The 16338-nt window shown below is 40.6% G+C and overlaps 1 protein-coding gene across 1 annotated transcript in view; it reads left to right on the top strand.

The window, feature by feature from the left end:
- Nucleotides 1–16338, top strand: part of atg4c (autophagy related 4C, cysteine peptidase) — a 60855-nt gene that overhangs the window by 42741 nt on the left and 1776 nt on the right. The gene's annotated exons all lie outside the window — the stretch shown is intronic.

Raw genomic sequence — 16338 nt, 5'->3', positions numbered from 1 at the left:
TTTTTTTAGACTGGTTCAAGAGCTCAAAGAAGTTTGAAAATTACAGAACTGAAATATCCAAGGAAGAATTAAATAAATGTCTAAAGTTATTCTATACCTTGGCAAGATGGCACTTTCTACAAAAAAACAACACCTAGTCAATTCAGGCAGCTATCGATAGGTTTTTAAGAAGTCTGCCTCAGCGGAAATGATTTTGTCGGACGTTTTGTATAAAGATTTTATTTATCGAATTTGCAAAAAATAAAAATGTTTCTCAAAATCCAGTGAAGGTGAATGCACAAATAATACCTATATCATGTGCAATATTCTGAGTGGTCATGCGCAATAATGTTTTTTCATGTGCTGTGTGCTCTAAATTGACCGTAGGTGTGAATGGTTGTCTGTGTCTATGTGTCAGCCCTGTGATGACCTGGTGACTTGTCCAGGGTGTACCCCGCCTTTCGCCCGTAGTCAGCTGGGATAGGCTCCAGCTTGCCTGCAACCCTGTAGAACAGGATAAAGCGGCTAAAGATAATGAGATGAGATGTGCTGTGTGCAATATTCACTTTCACCATTAGGTTAGGCTACATCCACACGACAACGGCAACGAGATTAGGGTTAAAAAAAAAAATCGCGTCCACATGGGCAACGGATCAGTAAAATATCAGGTACATATGGCAACGCTTGCTGAAAACGATGCAATACACGTGCCACACCTCTACGTGTGCTGTAAGACGGTCCCATCGGAGACACCAGAACAATAGAAGAAGTAGGACGCATGCGCATAAACCCCTTCTTCTACCCGGCGTGAAGCACTCACAGGAACAAGCACACAACAACAACAACAAGAAGATGGCTGTGACTACGCGAGGAAATCGTGCCTTCTGTGTGTACAAATTAGTTTTATTAGTGTGCATAGTTTTATATAACTTAATTTTCTTATTGTGTGTGAACATTTTGAAAAGCATTTTTATATAATTTATATAACTTTTTATATTGTGTGTGAACATTTTGAAAAGCAGTCTTATCCAATAAAAAAAGGAAATTCAAGAAATGGTTCAGTTACTTGTTTATTTAAAAGAAAAGCTGTATACAAAAGTGAATGCAATGCAGTGGTTCATACAAAACAGCGAGAGTGCTGCTTGTTCTAGTCATGTGGTTGTGACATCATCGTAAACAAATCCGTTCTACTCATCCAGATGACTTCGCAACGGCGCCGTTGCCAGATTTTTCCACTCTGGAACCCGTTCTCAAAAAATATCGTTTTGGGGCACCCAAAACGCCGGTGCCGTGTGGACGCCAGGCCGAAACGATAAACAATTTTATCAGATTCACCTGAATCCGTTGCCGTGTGGACAGCCTCTTAGTCTCTTACATAACTTATCTTATTTCTACCATTAGAATGCTAACCATCAAGGGACTGGTATTTGCATTTTCTATTCCCCATATGTAACCTACAGTATTTCTACTGGGCAGTGTTTTGTTTTTTTATATATAAAGTATTTATTCCTTGTACGGTTCTTATCAGGGTTTAATTTTATTTATTTTTACCCCTCCAGCTTGTACTGTTGTATTTTAAATTATGCTGTTTTGTTATAGAGCGACTTCTGGCACAAGAATTTCCCTCGGGATTAATAAAGTTTTATCTTATCTTATATGGATATAATAAAACAGTTATTCCACTCAATCTCATTGTATATGGCTTATAGCCACCTTGGTGCTACGCACCTCATCGGCTGTCAGCTCATGTACAACTCAATTTTGTTGAATAATTGTTAAAGGTGCCCTTCCACCAAAAACGTTTAATACTGGCTCTTTTTGAAATACCATAGTTCACTCCGAGTTGCAGATGCATGCTGCATGTGAAAATGTAATTCTACCCCCATTCCCTGTATTAGCTTATGAAAGAAAATAGTCAGAAAAACGAGCGGATCTGAAAAAGCCCTACGAACTTACGTCACTTCGAAAATTAGTATTCATGGCCTCGCCCACCTTGGCTTGCGACCGCCCACGGGAAGAAAGCTCGGATTTAAGCGCGAGGAGAGATAGCAGCAGTGTTGCCAGATTGGGCGGTTTTAAGTGCATTTTGGCGGATTTTGAACATATTTTGGGCTGGAAAACGTCAGCAGTATCTGGCAACACTGGATAGCAGAGCCCATCTCGTCAGTAGCTAACGAAGAGGACCTAACAGCAAGTTGAAAACATGTCTGAACAAGTTCGTGCCTGTGTTATTTGTGGCAGTAACACATCAACGTTGCATTTCTTGCCCAAGATAGAAGAGCTGAAGAAGAAATGGTTGGAATTTATCTTTGGAACACCACCAGCGAAGTATAATGCAGCGTTAGTACTGTGTTCTGATCATTTCAACCACAGTGACTTTTCAAACTTCGGTGCCTTCAGTAGTGGTTTTGCTTCGAGGTTGTATTTAATCCCTGGATCTGTGCCGTCAAGACGATCGACCACCAGCTCACAAGCTGGAAGTAAAACGAACTTTTTGTTCGAAGGTTTTTGTTACAAAATAGCATGTTCATATTCTCCACGTTAGCATGCATGACATGGTCACAAGCTAGGCAGGGATGAGAGTTTTCCGCTTTTTCTGAGTAAAAAACGACCTTTTTATATTATGCCAAATCCATTGAGAATTTTTTTTATTATTAATTTCGGGGGGTTGGGGTATGTTCCTTCATGCTGTTCAAACTTTATTAACTCCAACGATGTTTACACATTATTTGTAAGTCACCATCTTTAGTCTCGTTTAAATCTCGTTGAATGTGATGTAAAATTCGTGTTATCTACATTGTTATTGGTCAAAACATCGACGTCGAGCCCATAATAGCCGATCAAAACAGTTTTTACAAAGACACCCACATCCGCTTGTTCTGACCTACTGGAGGTAGTATCACAGTGCTGTTAGCCAATCAGAGGTAGCGTGTTTACTGATTGCTGTTAGCCAATCAGAGGTAACACGTTTACATGTCATGAATATTAATGAGTAAGAGCTGAAATCCTGTCGTTCTCCTGCCACCCACTCCTCTGCCAAACTAGAACAGCCTGAAACAGGAGAACCACAGCATTTTTTTCACCAAAACCGGCTCACAGGGCATTCATTCATACTAGAGACCACCGCACAATTAATGAAAAAAAACAATGCAACGAGACCTTTAAATACATGTAAAAAAAATATAAAAAAAAGTGTCAGATGTAAACCATGTACACCGCAACCCCACTATACCACGGGCGATTGCTCTAAGACAACGAGGGAGGCTCAGCCTCCTCTAAAAATGACGAGCATCGTGTAGGATGAATTGCGCTAGGATTATGTTATAGCCGACCTTATAACATTGCTATTTCAGATCCAGAATCATAGAAATATATGTGCTCAACCCAACTACAGTGCGAAATCATTCCGTTATAACTTTCCCCAGTTCGCCTAATGTGTGCGTGAGTTTTTCCCCCTCGTGACAGCGCGATGCAGCCCAGCCTCAGTGCACTTCAATGGCTTTTGGGAGCTCTGCGCTTTTCAATCTCAAAATGCAAGACGATTATTGGACAAATACTGCGAAAACGCCTGCCCACCGGACTCCCAGCCTCAGTGGACTTCAATGGCATTCGGGAGCTATGCGCTTTTCAATCTCAAAATGCAAGACGATTATTGGACAAATACTGAGAAAATGCCCGCCCACGGACTCCGAGCCTCACAGTGGGAGGGACATGGCAGTTTCCGCGAGGAGACTGGTGATTGGTGAAAGCGGCCGGATATTTTCTTTGATTGACAGCTCGTTTCAAATATAGACAGGCAGCGGTGAATCTCAGTTCAGTCCCATGCGGATTCGCAAGTGGTGTGGTGTATTGTAAGAGATCAGCTTACATTTCGATTTCATTCATTACATACGGTTTCTACCAGCTTTTTTAGTTTGTATATATTTTCATTGTAAATAAAGTGTAAATATAGTGTTGTCAAGTTTGCTATCTTAGTTCCAGAAATTTTGTTTATTTGAGTGACTGAACTTGAACTTGAGGGGGCTAGTCAGCTAGCAAGAAAGCTGCACACGGATGCCAAGCATTGCTGATTTAATTTTGGCGAAGCCATTTGCCAGTCTTCCTTTCGAGGAAAAAATTAAAATTAAAGAGCAGGGTAGACCAACGCCTCAAATTGACTTGGTGAAAAAGGTAGGGAATAATACTCGTTCCTTTCAGCTCTCCTGGTACGAGAAAGTGAATTGGCTAACAGCAAGTGACCCACATCAACAACAGTAAATAGGCTACTTTAGTAATATGTCATGGATGGACCAAAAATATAGAATCTATTTAAAATGTTTATGCTGAGTATATTATATTGGAATATATATTTTTCTGGATATGAATTAAACACAGCTACAATTTGGAAAACATTTTTAAACAAAAACACAGCCGAGAACATTTCACGCTACAGACCTGGATTAAAAGTGAAGGGTTATCAAAATTGTCAATAAAACATTTCTCAGTCAAAATAAGTAAAATATAGGGAAAGTGTCATTGAATGAAATGTGTGGCACCCAGCTCTATGTTTGGCTCCCCAAGGTCAGTGCTTGTGCCTATTCCAGAACACTCTGCTGTTACTGCTGAGGCTCCTGACAAAGAGCTGCTTTCAGTAATGATCAATTTTTAAACAACGTGCCACAATTTTAAAGTATAAAATGTTAAATTATACCCCCCCAACACCACCATCATGTATATTCGACAGTAGGCTAATGGGCCAAAAGAACCTGTTATTTCACAGTTTGTGACGCTGCCAACAATCAGCCAGATCAGAGGCAAGAGTATGGGCAAAATTGATGTGTTTTTTTTCTTTTAAAATCTGGAAATATCGTAACCGACCAGCCTCCCCTGTTTGAAAGACTACCAGCCGCCACTGCACTATACGAACTCTTTTACTATGAACTTTTGCATATAACGAACTAAGTTCTTGTCTTGCGCTTTCAGGGACAATGAGTCAGTTTTCAAAAAAAAAAAATCACTGTGTCACATTCACACTCATTGGTGCTCAGAGAACTTGCACAGCGCTGTTGGGACTAATTACTATGCACCTGTTCCAGATTAGAGCGCAATCACAGCGCACACTTATAAAGACTTTCTAAACACACAGACTTGGCAAAGTATACATACTGCTCCTAGTGTCTCACGTTACAAAGCCTTGTATCTGTGTATTGCCTTTCTGGTTTTGACTTGGTTTTGTGTATTTGGATTCTGCCTTTTGTCTTTGCCTCCGCCATTCTGTTTGTGTGTCACTTGACCATTGCCCATTTTACGACTCTGCCTTTGTCTTACGTTTTTGAACTGTTTGCCTGCATGTTTGTAAAGAAACACTCTTCCTGTAATTATATCTGTCATTCGCCTGCTTACATGATACACTGAGCCATGCGTTCCTCTTCCCAACAGAGACCAACAATAAATAATAAAGTCTGCAGTCAAGTCAATAATACATGTTTTCTATAAAATAAAGGCTTAACGAGCCTCGCTTCGGTGTCGATCACTAACAATTATCGAGAACGGTGATCCAAGGATCGATAAACGAACAAAATGACTGCTGACATCATCGGTGATTTGCTACACACGAATGAACTGAATGGTGAAGATTTAGAAAACATAGCGAGTCAGTCGGTGGACATCGACAGCGTTACACTGGTAATCTCTGTCATTTCCATAACAGGTGAAGAAATCATCGCCTCCATTTGTGATCTTTTAACTCAGTCAGTGAACTGCAATAGTGACTCGGAAACAGAAATTTGTGATAAGGAGAAAGTGCCTAAAATTTCGCATATACACTAGTGTTTGGTGTGACAAGTGGGTCCATTTCAGTATTATGAACTTTTCAGTACAATGAACTATTTGGACATCCCCCAAGGAGTTTGTTATAGCGGGGTTGAATATTATATTGCACATAACTATCTGTGTGGAAGGAAAAATAGCCATGCGGATGGAATAAAGCAAGTTATTGCTACAATTATTGCACATAAGTAGTAAATAATAGCTATGGTACATAGAAGTTATTGCACACTGAGTGAGGTATTGAATAGTTACCGTATGTAATTATTGAGCCTCAGTACAGTGTGGATGGATGTAGTACAATGGAATTATTACACAGGTGCAGTATTGACTAGTCCATTTTCTATTGAATATCTGAGCCTCTGAGGGAGAGGGTAAAAAGTTTGATAGCCATGGGCAGATATGACCTCCTGTGATGCATTTTGGGGAATAAGTCTTTCACTGAAAGTACTCCTTGATTGGCCAGCACGTTATGGAGTGTGTGGGAGACATTGTCCAGGACGATACAGTTTAGCCAGCATCCTCCTCTCAGATACTGTCTCCAGTGAGTCCAGCTCCGCTCCCACAATGCCACCAGGCTGGCAGATCAGTTTACTAGGTCTGTTGGCATCTGCTGCTCTCAGTCTGTTACCCCAGTACACCTCAGCATACAGGAAAGCACTGGCCACCACAGACTCATAAAACATCCTCAGCATAATCCTGCAGATGTTGAAGGATCTCTGCTTTCTCAGAAAGTAGAGACAGCTTTGGCCCTTCTTGTATATGGACTCTGTATTTTAAGTCCAGTCTATTGTCAGTATGTACCTCCAGGTACAGTGTCTTGCTAAAGTATTCATCCTCCTTGGTGTTTGTCTTGTTTTGTCACATTACAAGATGGAATTAAAATGGATTTTTGGCGGGTTAGCACCATTTTGATTTACACAACATGCCTACCACTTTAAAGGTGAAAATTGTTGTTTTATTGTGACATGAACAATAATTAAGATGAAAAAACAAAACAGAAATCTGGAGTGTGCATAGGTATTCATCCCCCCAAAGTCAATACTTTGTAGAGCCACTTTTTGCTACAATTACAGCTACAGGTCTCTTGGGGTATGTCTCTATAGCTTAGGACATCTAGCCACTGGGATTTTTGCCCATTCCTCAAGGCAAAACTGCTCCAACTCCTTCAAGTTAGATGGGTTGCGTTGGTGTACAGCAATCTTCAAGTTATGTCACAGATTCTCAATTGGATTGAGGTCTGGGCTTTGACTAGGCCATTCCAAGACATTTAAATGTTTCCCTTTAAACCACTCCAGTGTAGCTTTAGCAGTATGTCTAGGGTCATTGTCCTGCTGGAACGTGAACCTTTGTCCCAGTCTCAAACCTCTGGCCAACTCAGACAGGTTTTCCTCCAGAATTGCCCTGTATTTAGTGCCATCCATCTTTCCCTCAGTCCTGACCAGCTTTCCTGTCCCTGCAGATGAAAAATATCCCCACAGCATAATGCTGCCACCACCATGCTTCACTGTAGGAATGGTGTTCTCAGGGTGTTGGCTTTGCACCACACATGGCGTTTCCCATGATGGCCAAAAAGATCAATTTTAGTCTCATTTGACCAGAGAATCTTCTTCCATGTGTTTGGGAAGTCTGCCACATGCTGTTGGGCAAACTCCGAATGTGTTTTCTTCAGCAATGGCTTTTTTCTGGCCACTCTTCCATAAAGCCCCACTCTGTGGAGTGTACGGCTTAAAGCAGTCCTATGGACAGATACTCCCATCTCCGCTGTGGATCTTTGCAGCTCCTTCAGTGTTATCTTTGGTGTCTTTGTTGCATCTCTGATTAATGCTCTTCTTGCCCGGTCTGTGAGTTTTGGTGCATGGCCTTCTCTTGTCAGGTTTGTAGTGGTGCCATATTCTTTCCATTTTGCTATAATGGATTTAATGGTGCTCCCTGGGATATTCAAAGTTTGGGATATTTTTTATAACCCAACCCTGATCTATACTTCTCCACAACTTTGTTTCTGACCTGTTTGGAGGCTCCTTGGTTCTCATGTTGCTTGCTTAGTAGTGTTGCAGAGTCAGGGTCCTTCCAACAGGTTGATTTTATACAGACATCATGTTACACTTCGATTGCACACAGGTGGATCTTAATCAACTAATTCTGTGACTTATGAAGTGAATTGGTTGGACCAGCTCTTATTTAGGGGTTTCATATGAAAGGGGGGGATACCTATGCACACTCCAGATTTCTGTTTTTTTTTTCATCTTTATTATTGTATGTGTCACAATAAAAGAACAATGTGCACCTTTAAAGTGGTAGGCATGTTGTGTAAATCAAATGGTGCTAACCCTCCAAAAATCCATTTTAATTCCAGCTTGTAATGCAACAAAACAGGACAAACACCAAGGGGGATGAATACTTTTGTAAGACACTGTACTTGTAATCCTCCACAATGTCCACACGGATGGAAACGGGTCACTGGTGCCTTGTTCCTTCTCATGTCCACCACCAGTTCTTTAGTCCTTGTCACATTGCACTGCAGATGGTTGGTTCCAGTCATACCATGTAATAAAGTTTTCCACATAGCCCAGTACTCAGCCTCATCATCCTTACTGATACACCCAAGTATAGCGGAGTCATCAGAGTACAAAACCTCTGCAAATTCACTGTTAATGATCCCTTCAAAATTCGTCTCGAAATGTTTCCTCATTGAAGTTGTGAGTAGAATATGGCTGATTATTTTCTTTCCTTCAGAAAGAGGCCGGTTCTGGTCCATTACAACTGTGTAACCATATGAAAACTGAATGGATTCGTCAGAATAATTTAAAATAGAACTCCTTTGACAAAATATCTTCAATTTCACATTACAATTTATGGACAATAGCTTAAGATATCACCAGATTGTTGTGGATTGTTTTTCAAACAGTGGACTATCCATGGATGTGAAAATGGCGACTCGCTACTTGGTGCAGAGGCTTCTGGGAAGAGCGAGCCGGCCCCTTTAAAGTAAACTCAACCCAGCCATACATGATACTGTATTATATAATTATAGGAAATTATTCTTATCTGAAACTTTCTGGGGGTGGCACGGTGGTGTAGTGGTTAGCGCTGTCGCCTCACAGCAAGAAGGTCCTGGGTTCGAGCCCCAGGGCCGGCGAGGGCCTTTCTGTGTGGAGTTTGCATGTTCTCCCCATGTCCGCGTGGGTTTCCTCCGGGTGCTCCGGTTTCCCCCACAGTCCAAAGACATGCAGGTTAGGTTAACTGGTGACTCTAAATTGACCGTAGGTGTGAATGTGAGTGTGAATGGTTGTCTGTGTCTATGTGTCAGCCCTGTGATGACCTGGCGACTTGTCCAGGGTGTACCCCGCCTTTTGCCCATAGTCAGCTGGGATAGGCTCCAGCTTGCCTGCGACCCTGTAGAAGGATAAAGCGGCTAGAGATAATGAGATGAGATGAGATGAAACTTTCTGTGAAGCACTACAGTCAGATGCCTTGGCTTACATCCCCTTATGTTAAAACTGAAGAAGACAAAATGTATACATTAGTGTTGGGTTTCACATTTACCTTTCGTTATCACAAGTAACCAAAATGCTTAAATTCTTTATGTAAAGGTGTTAAGAATATATCAATACAATATGTCCTTCCATCCATCCATCTTCTATGTTGCTTATCCGTTGAGAGTCGCAGGGAAAGCTGGAGCCAGTCGCAACTGACTTTGGGTGAGAGGCGGGGTTCACCCTGGACAGGTCACTGGTCTGTCACGGGGCTAACACAAAGAGATAGACAGCCATTCACACTCATATTCACACCTATGCGCACTTTCGAGTAGCCAGTTTATCTAATCCAAATGTCTTTGGACTGTGGGAGGAAACCAGAGCTCATGGAGGAAACCCAAACGGGGAGAACATGCAAACTCCACACAGAAAGACGCCAGTTGACCCCAGGTTCAAATCCAGAAAGACCCTTCTCGCTGTCCAATAAAACATTTACATTCCAGAAATATTCTTTATACTGTAGTGCTGGTAGGGTGTTCAGGTGATTTTTTTTTTTTTTTCCTTCTTCTCTGAGGGTGAATATATGTCAAATACGCTATTATTTGCATTCTACAGGGTAACATGAACTCAGCAAAACAAGAATGAGGTATTTATGTTAAGATTTGACAAAGATATGAAGATTTCTGTTCCGCAGAAAGGCATGGGCACAATGACACTCTACAGCATTGGGAAATGGGCCCTAAATGGACCCCATTTTGGTCATTTTGAGTGAATACCTTGCCCGGGACGGAGTCCACCAGGGGAGAGGTATTGTTTTCGGTTGGGTTCCTTTGCTTCATTGTTGTTGGTTTTTTTTAACGATATTACGGGAAAACAGCTGGATCAATCTTCATGAAACTTTCAGGATAGATTGCCATTGGTCTCAAATAGAACCTCCAACATTTTGGGGGTCATCCGGTCAAGGTCACCAAAGAGGTCAAAATCGTTTTTGTTGTGGCTGCTGCCTCATATAGAGGCGCTAGCCACTATGTCATCGTGCTGTCAGAATGCAAGAGTGAAACAATCGCGTACTGTGCATGCGCATACACGTGTTCCGATTAAAATGGCCGGTGAGCGTATACAGCTCAGTTCACCATTCGAAATAAATTGACTAGACTAAAGAAATCGCTTTCAGACATGTTTATGCTTATTACAGAGGGAAAGTGCGTTCCACTGAGCTCTAGCGCCGGGCCTTTTCCGGGAAATGAGAGTTTGGGTCATGGCGACAGCCTGTGTACTGTATGTCAGCCTCAGTTTGGAGGTTTCTGTTTTGAAAACTGTAAGAGGTAAGAGTAGAATATTATAAAGTACAGACACTTGGTATATTTTACTTCTATGATTTTTAAATTGTTAAATTTTGGATTATGCTTCAGTTTTGTGGCTACTGCCTCATAGAGTAAATATACACTACCGTTCAAAAGTTTGGGGTCACCCAGACAATTTTGTGTTTTCCATGAAAAGTCACACTTTTATTTACCACCATAAGTTGTAAAATGAATAGAAAATATAGTCAAGACATTTTTCTGGCCATTTTGAGCATTTAATCGACCCCACAAATGTGATGCTCCAGAAACTCAATCTGCTCAAAGGAAGGTCAGTTTTATAGCTTCTCTAAAGAGCTCAACTGTTTTCAGCTGTGCTAACATGATTGTACAAGGGTTTTCTAATCATCCATTAGCCTTCTGAGGCAATGAGCAAACACATTGTACCATTAGAACACTGGAGTGAGAGTTGCTGGAAATGGGCCTCTATACACCTATGGAGATATTGCACCAAAAACCAGACGTTTGCAGCTAGAATAGTCATTTACCACATTAGCAATGTATAGAGTGGATTTCTGATTAGTTTAAAGTGATCTTCATTGAAAAGAATAGTGCTTTTCTTTCAAAAATAAGGACATTTCAAAAATAAGGAAATATGCTATATTTACTGTATGCACATGGGATCAGAAAACAATTTTATTTCTAAGCAGTAGCCACATGGACCCATAGGGTACCTATTTTTTTCGCGATATCTTTCTTCATATTTATCATAAGTGCTACTGGGCGAGGTTTGTTTTGCCTGGCAACACTTTTTTTTTCTTCATTTCTTAATATTTTGGCCAACCAAATAATGACACCAAATCTTGTCATTCCCACCAGCTCCTTCTGTTCTTTGTCTGTCTTCTTTTGTTTCTGTGATTCTTTTTCTTTCCAAATGGTTGTGTTGTTGTTGTTGTTGTTTGATTTGCTTCTCTCGCTCAAGGAACTTGTCATGTGTGAGCTTCCCTTTCTTGCGTGCATCATCGAGTGCATCACGCAAGGTCATGGATGAATCTAACATTGGAAAAACAGCGGGGTGATGCGTTATTTGCCATCATTTTCGGGAGACATTTTTCGCATTGTATCCAAACAGTCAGTGGTAATGCATGTAAAATCCCTTCAATTTTCATATCATCAATGAGGTTTAAGCGTTTTTCATCAATAACATACTGAAATCAAAGAAATTACGGCTTGAATCGGCTATATTCCAACCTACCTCCCCCACGAGGATAATTTTAGGCTCATTAATATTCTAATAGGACAGGGTCACGTGACCTTCCTTATTAGAAAATTATCGTGGTATATCCCCGGGATTCGCCCGGAAACCCCATTTACAAACACGTCAACCCAAAACATCACCGAACCTGGGCTGAACAGGGAACAGATGCGGTCTCCTTGTTTTGTGGCTGGGCCATCAGCGGTGAACCCCTCATATCTCCACGAAGTGTAGACCAATTTTCTCATCTCATTATCTCTAGCTGCTTTATCCTGTTCTACAGGGTTGCAGGCAAGCTGGAGCCTATCCCAGCTGACTACGGGCGAAAGGCGGGGTACACCCTGGACAAGTCGCCAGGTCATCACAGGGCCTACACATGCACACAGACAACCATTCACACTCACATTCACACCTACGGTCAATTTAGAGTCACCAGTTAACTTAAGCTGCATGTCTTTGGACTGTGGGGGAAACCGGAGCACCCGGAGGAAACCCACGCGGACATGGGGAGAACATGCAAACTCCACACAGAAAGGCCCTCGTCGGCCATGGGGCTCGAACCTGGACCTTCTTGCTGTGAGGCGACAGCGCTAACCACTACACCACCGTGCCGCCCTAGACCAATTTTAACTAGAGACGACAATTCCCCTGCGGGAAATCGTGAGAGGGATGCAGTGTGCGTAGCAGTTTGGTCACTCATGTAAGCTAGCTGTGAATGTGTGACTTGCTATGATTCTACAATGGTATGATTATGTGTGTGTTTGAGACAGCAGCCCCTCCCCTCTCTGCTCCCTCACTGCTCCCAGTTGGCATGGTGACGGTCCTCAGCAGGTGCGCTGAGTCACACAAAATCTTGTCAGTTTTTTGCTCAGGAACAGGCCTTGACGATTTACTCGAAAATGAAAGCAGCTATTCACAAAATTCTTTCACATTGAGCACCACAAGGGTCTCCTGAACACATTGATGTAATTTTTTGTCCCTAGTCTAAAAAATGTGGACACTAGAGCGAGTTAAAAACGAGTGACTTTTCTGCCAGGTTTATAATGGGAGTCAATGAGGCAGAGTGGCTGTCCTCTCCTTACTTAGAGGCTTCTCATTCAAAAACTGTAAATCCTATCGGCTAGGTGGACACATTCTGTGAATCAGGACAAGTGTGACTACTACTTTTGAGAAAATTATGTCTGTAGAGTGAAATTTGTGGCTGAAAACACAGTTTAAGTGAGAAAGTTTGAGCTATTTTTTCAAGCTCTCTACACTCTAACTTAACGAGCTCCACTGGTGTGTAACGCAATAGACACCCATTATAAAGCCGGAATTTCTCCAGATTTGCTCATGCTGTTTGAGCTGGGACTGATCAAAAAGTATAGAACCTAGCAAAAAAGTTGAATGCCAGATCCACACAGGAGAAGTTTGTCTACGTTTTAGAGTTTGAATCATGTCTCTAGGTGAAAGCATGCCAGAGCAGTGGATGTTTGAAAAAGTGCGTTGTTTTTCAATTAATTCCATAGAAAATGAATGGGAAATTTTTGACGATTTTTTCGCGACTATGTCGCGAAAAAATCGTATTCTGTAGAAAAAAGTAATAGCACACCGAGTCCGATCGAGCCGCACGTTTTGATGTATTGTTTGTCTGTGTGCGATGTACGGTTATTAGGTTATTACGAATCAAAATTTGTACGGAAGATGAATAAGTTTAAGAAGAAACATGCAGAAGAACAAGAGGTTGCGTGCTTTGCACTGCAACCTATTGACTCCCCTAGGGGAGGCAATAGGTTGCAGTGCAGCAGCACTGCATCCCTAATGATTCAAAAAATGTTTTATTGCTACAGAAATGACCTTTTAATAGAACTAAATTTCATTCGAATAAAATATCAAGAAACACTAATAACAGCTGATTAACTGCAACCTGTTGGCTTAAATACACCGATTCGCTCGTTGGCGTAATAATTTGTGAGGTCACTGAATACCCTAGTGCTGGTGAAGTCTGATTGATCAGAAGGTGATTAATTTTCTATAACAGCTACTCTGAAGCTCAAATCACAGGTTTATATTAATGCTGTCTTTCTAATATGGTATTGTTTGTATAGTAACAATTTACACAAGGGCCTATATGACGTGTAATTGTTCATATGGTAAAGTGTTCTGTGAGGACATGTTTACGTAACATTTTTGAAAGGCGTCTCTAATGTCAACACTTTCTAACAATCAGTGGTAAAGTTGTCCTGTTATATTTTCTGAAAGAGGGCCTTTTATTTTCTCAGTAACAGAACATGCGACAAGTTTTGACCTAATAACTTCAAGAGTGAAAGAAAGAGAGGCTGATGAGGGAACAGCTGTTTCCAGCTGTGATATTTGAGAACAGGAATGAACTTGTTTCAGAAACATTCGACAACATGAAAGTAACTATAAACGGATAAGACGCATGATGTGTCATTTCACAGATAAAGGTATTATTGTTGGCAAATAGTTGTGGTATAAGGAGAATAAAGCACTTTGTTGCAAGCATTTATAGGAAAATAATCAACTTCACCATCACAGCACCTTGTCAATGATTATTTTCCTATAACAGCATGCCCCGTCATGTTTTTTTCCTTACATAACTTGTAACCAATCATTTGCTTTTATATCTGATCTAACACCTTTTGGATCCTCTCAGCAGTAAAAAAATAAATTCCTGTGATTATCGTTTGCAATAATTCAACAACTTGCATGTGCTCACCGGCTTGATGATGACCAAGCTAATCTCTCTGTTCCTGGACAAGTGCTTGAAAGGGTTATCACAACTCGCCTCCTTGGAACTGAGATCCATCAAAACTTGAAGTGGAACAGTGATATCAGCTCAAAGATCTCTAGCTGTTCTTAGAAAACTTAAAAACTTTGCTCCATTTCACATAAGGAAATAGTTGAATCGATTTTGTCTAAAATAGATTTTAATGATTCAGTATCTTATCCCATTCCTGATTACCTTGTTCAGTGATTACAGTGTTTACAGCTGGCTGCTGTTCTTTTTACTCGAGCACATAACAGTTACTCATGGTTTTGCGCCGCGTTTAGATCCTGTTTACTATAATTAATTTGCGCAAGCAGCACTGGGGAAAATTGTTACTCTCACTCAGGTTCCTTCTGCTTTCTTCTTCTTCTTATTATTATTATTAATTTCGGCTAGCAGCACTGGAGCAAATTGTTACTCTCACTCAGGTTCTTTCTTCTTCTTATTATTATTGATAATTTCGCCTAGCAGTGCTGGCGGAAATTGTTATGCTCACTCAGGTTCCTTCTACTTTCTTCGTCTTCTTCTTCTTCTTCTTCTTCTTCTTAATTTTGGCTAGCAGTGCTGGCACAAATTGTTTCACTCAGGTTCTTTCTACTTTTTTTTATTATTTATTATTATTATTATTATTATTATTAATTTGGGCTAGCAGCACTGGCACAAATTGTTTCTCTCAGGATATTTCTACTTTCTTCTTCGTCTTATTATTATTAATTTCGGCTAGCAGCGCTGGTGCAAATTGTTACTCTCACTCAGGTTCTTTCTACTTTCTTCTTCTTAATTTTGGCTAGCAGCACTGGCACAAATTGTTTCTCTCTCTCTCTCTCTCTCTCTCTCTCTCTCTCTCAGGTTCTTTCTACTTTCTTCTTCTTCTTCTTCTTCTTATTAATAATTTCAGCTACCAGCGCTGGCGCAAATTGTTACTCTCACTCAGGATGTTTCTACTTTATTATTCTTATTATTATTCTCCTAACGTTTTTTAGGATGCTATTTCTCCCTCACTTATCAATCATCACCAAATTTCACATGCAGAATATCTCTGAGCTGAATTACTTTGACTTTTGGTGCTGATCTGGATCACCAAACTGGAATGATCCATGAAAAACGGGCTTTTTTTTTCCTCATTAACCGTCATTCGCTATCTCTTACCATTCCGGATCTAAGGTACGGTGACCAGACGTCCCGGTTTGTAAGAGCTCGCGCAAAGCACTGTGACTTTATTCACAGTATCTATCTAGTTGTTGTTGTTGTTGTTGTTGTTGTTGTTGTTATTATTATTATTATTATTATTATCCTAACATTTTTAGGATGCTATTTCTCCCTCACTTTTCAACCAATCATTACCAAATTTCACATGAAGAATACCTCTGGGCTGAATTATGTTGCTATGACTTTTGGTGCTGATCTGGATCACTGATTCAGAATGATCCATGAAAAACGGGATTTTTTTCAATCACTTATAACTCTGTCAATTTTCATGATTTTTTTTCAATCAGTTTATTTATTTATAATTTATTTTTAATTTTGTTCAGGGTGGAACTTTTCCTCACTAAGCGTCATTCTCTAGCTCTTACCGTTCCAGATCTATAGGGTACGGTGACCAGACGTCTCAGTTTGTAATAGCTAACACAAATTACTGTGACCTTTAGTCACAGTCTCTATCTAGTTATTGTTTTTTGTTGCTGTATGCTGTTATTAGTATCATTAATTAGATTTCTTTTAGATTGTATACATGTATTTTTTTTCTGAGAA

This window comes from Neoarius graeffei, chromosome 4 (assembly GCF_027579695.1).
Source record: "Neoarius graeffei isolate fNeoGra1 chromosome 4, fNeoGra1.pri, whole genome shotgun sequence".
In the NCBI taxonomy this organism is placed as follows: Eukaryota; Metazoa; Chordata; class Actinopteri; order Siluriformes; family Ariidae; genus Neoarius; species Neoarius graeffei.
This window is presented reverse-complemented; position numbering and strand designations above follow the sequence as displayed.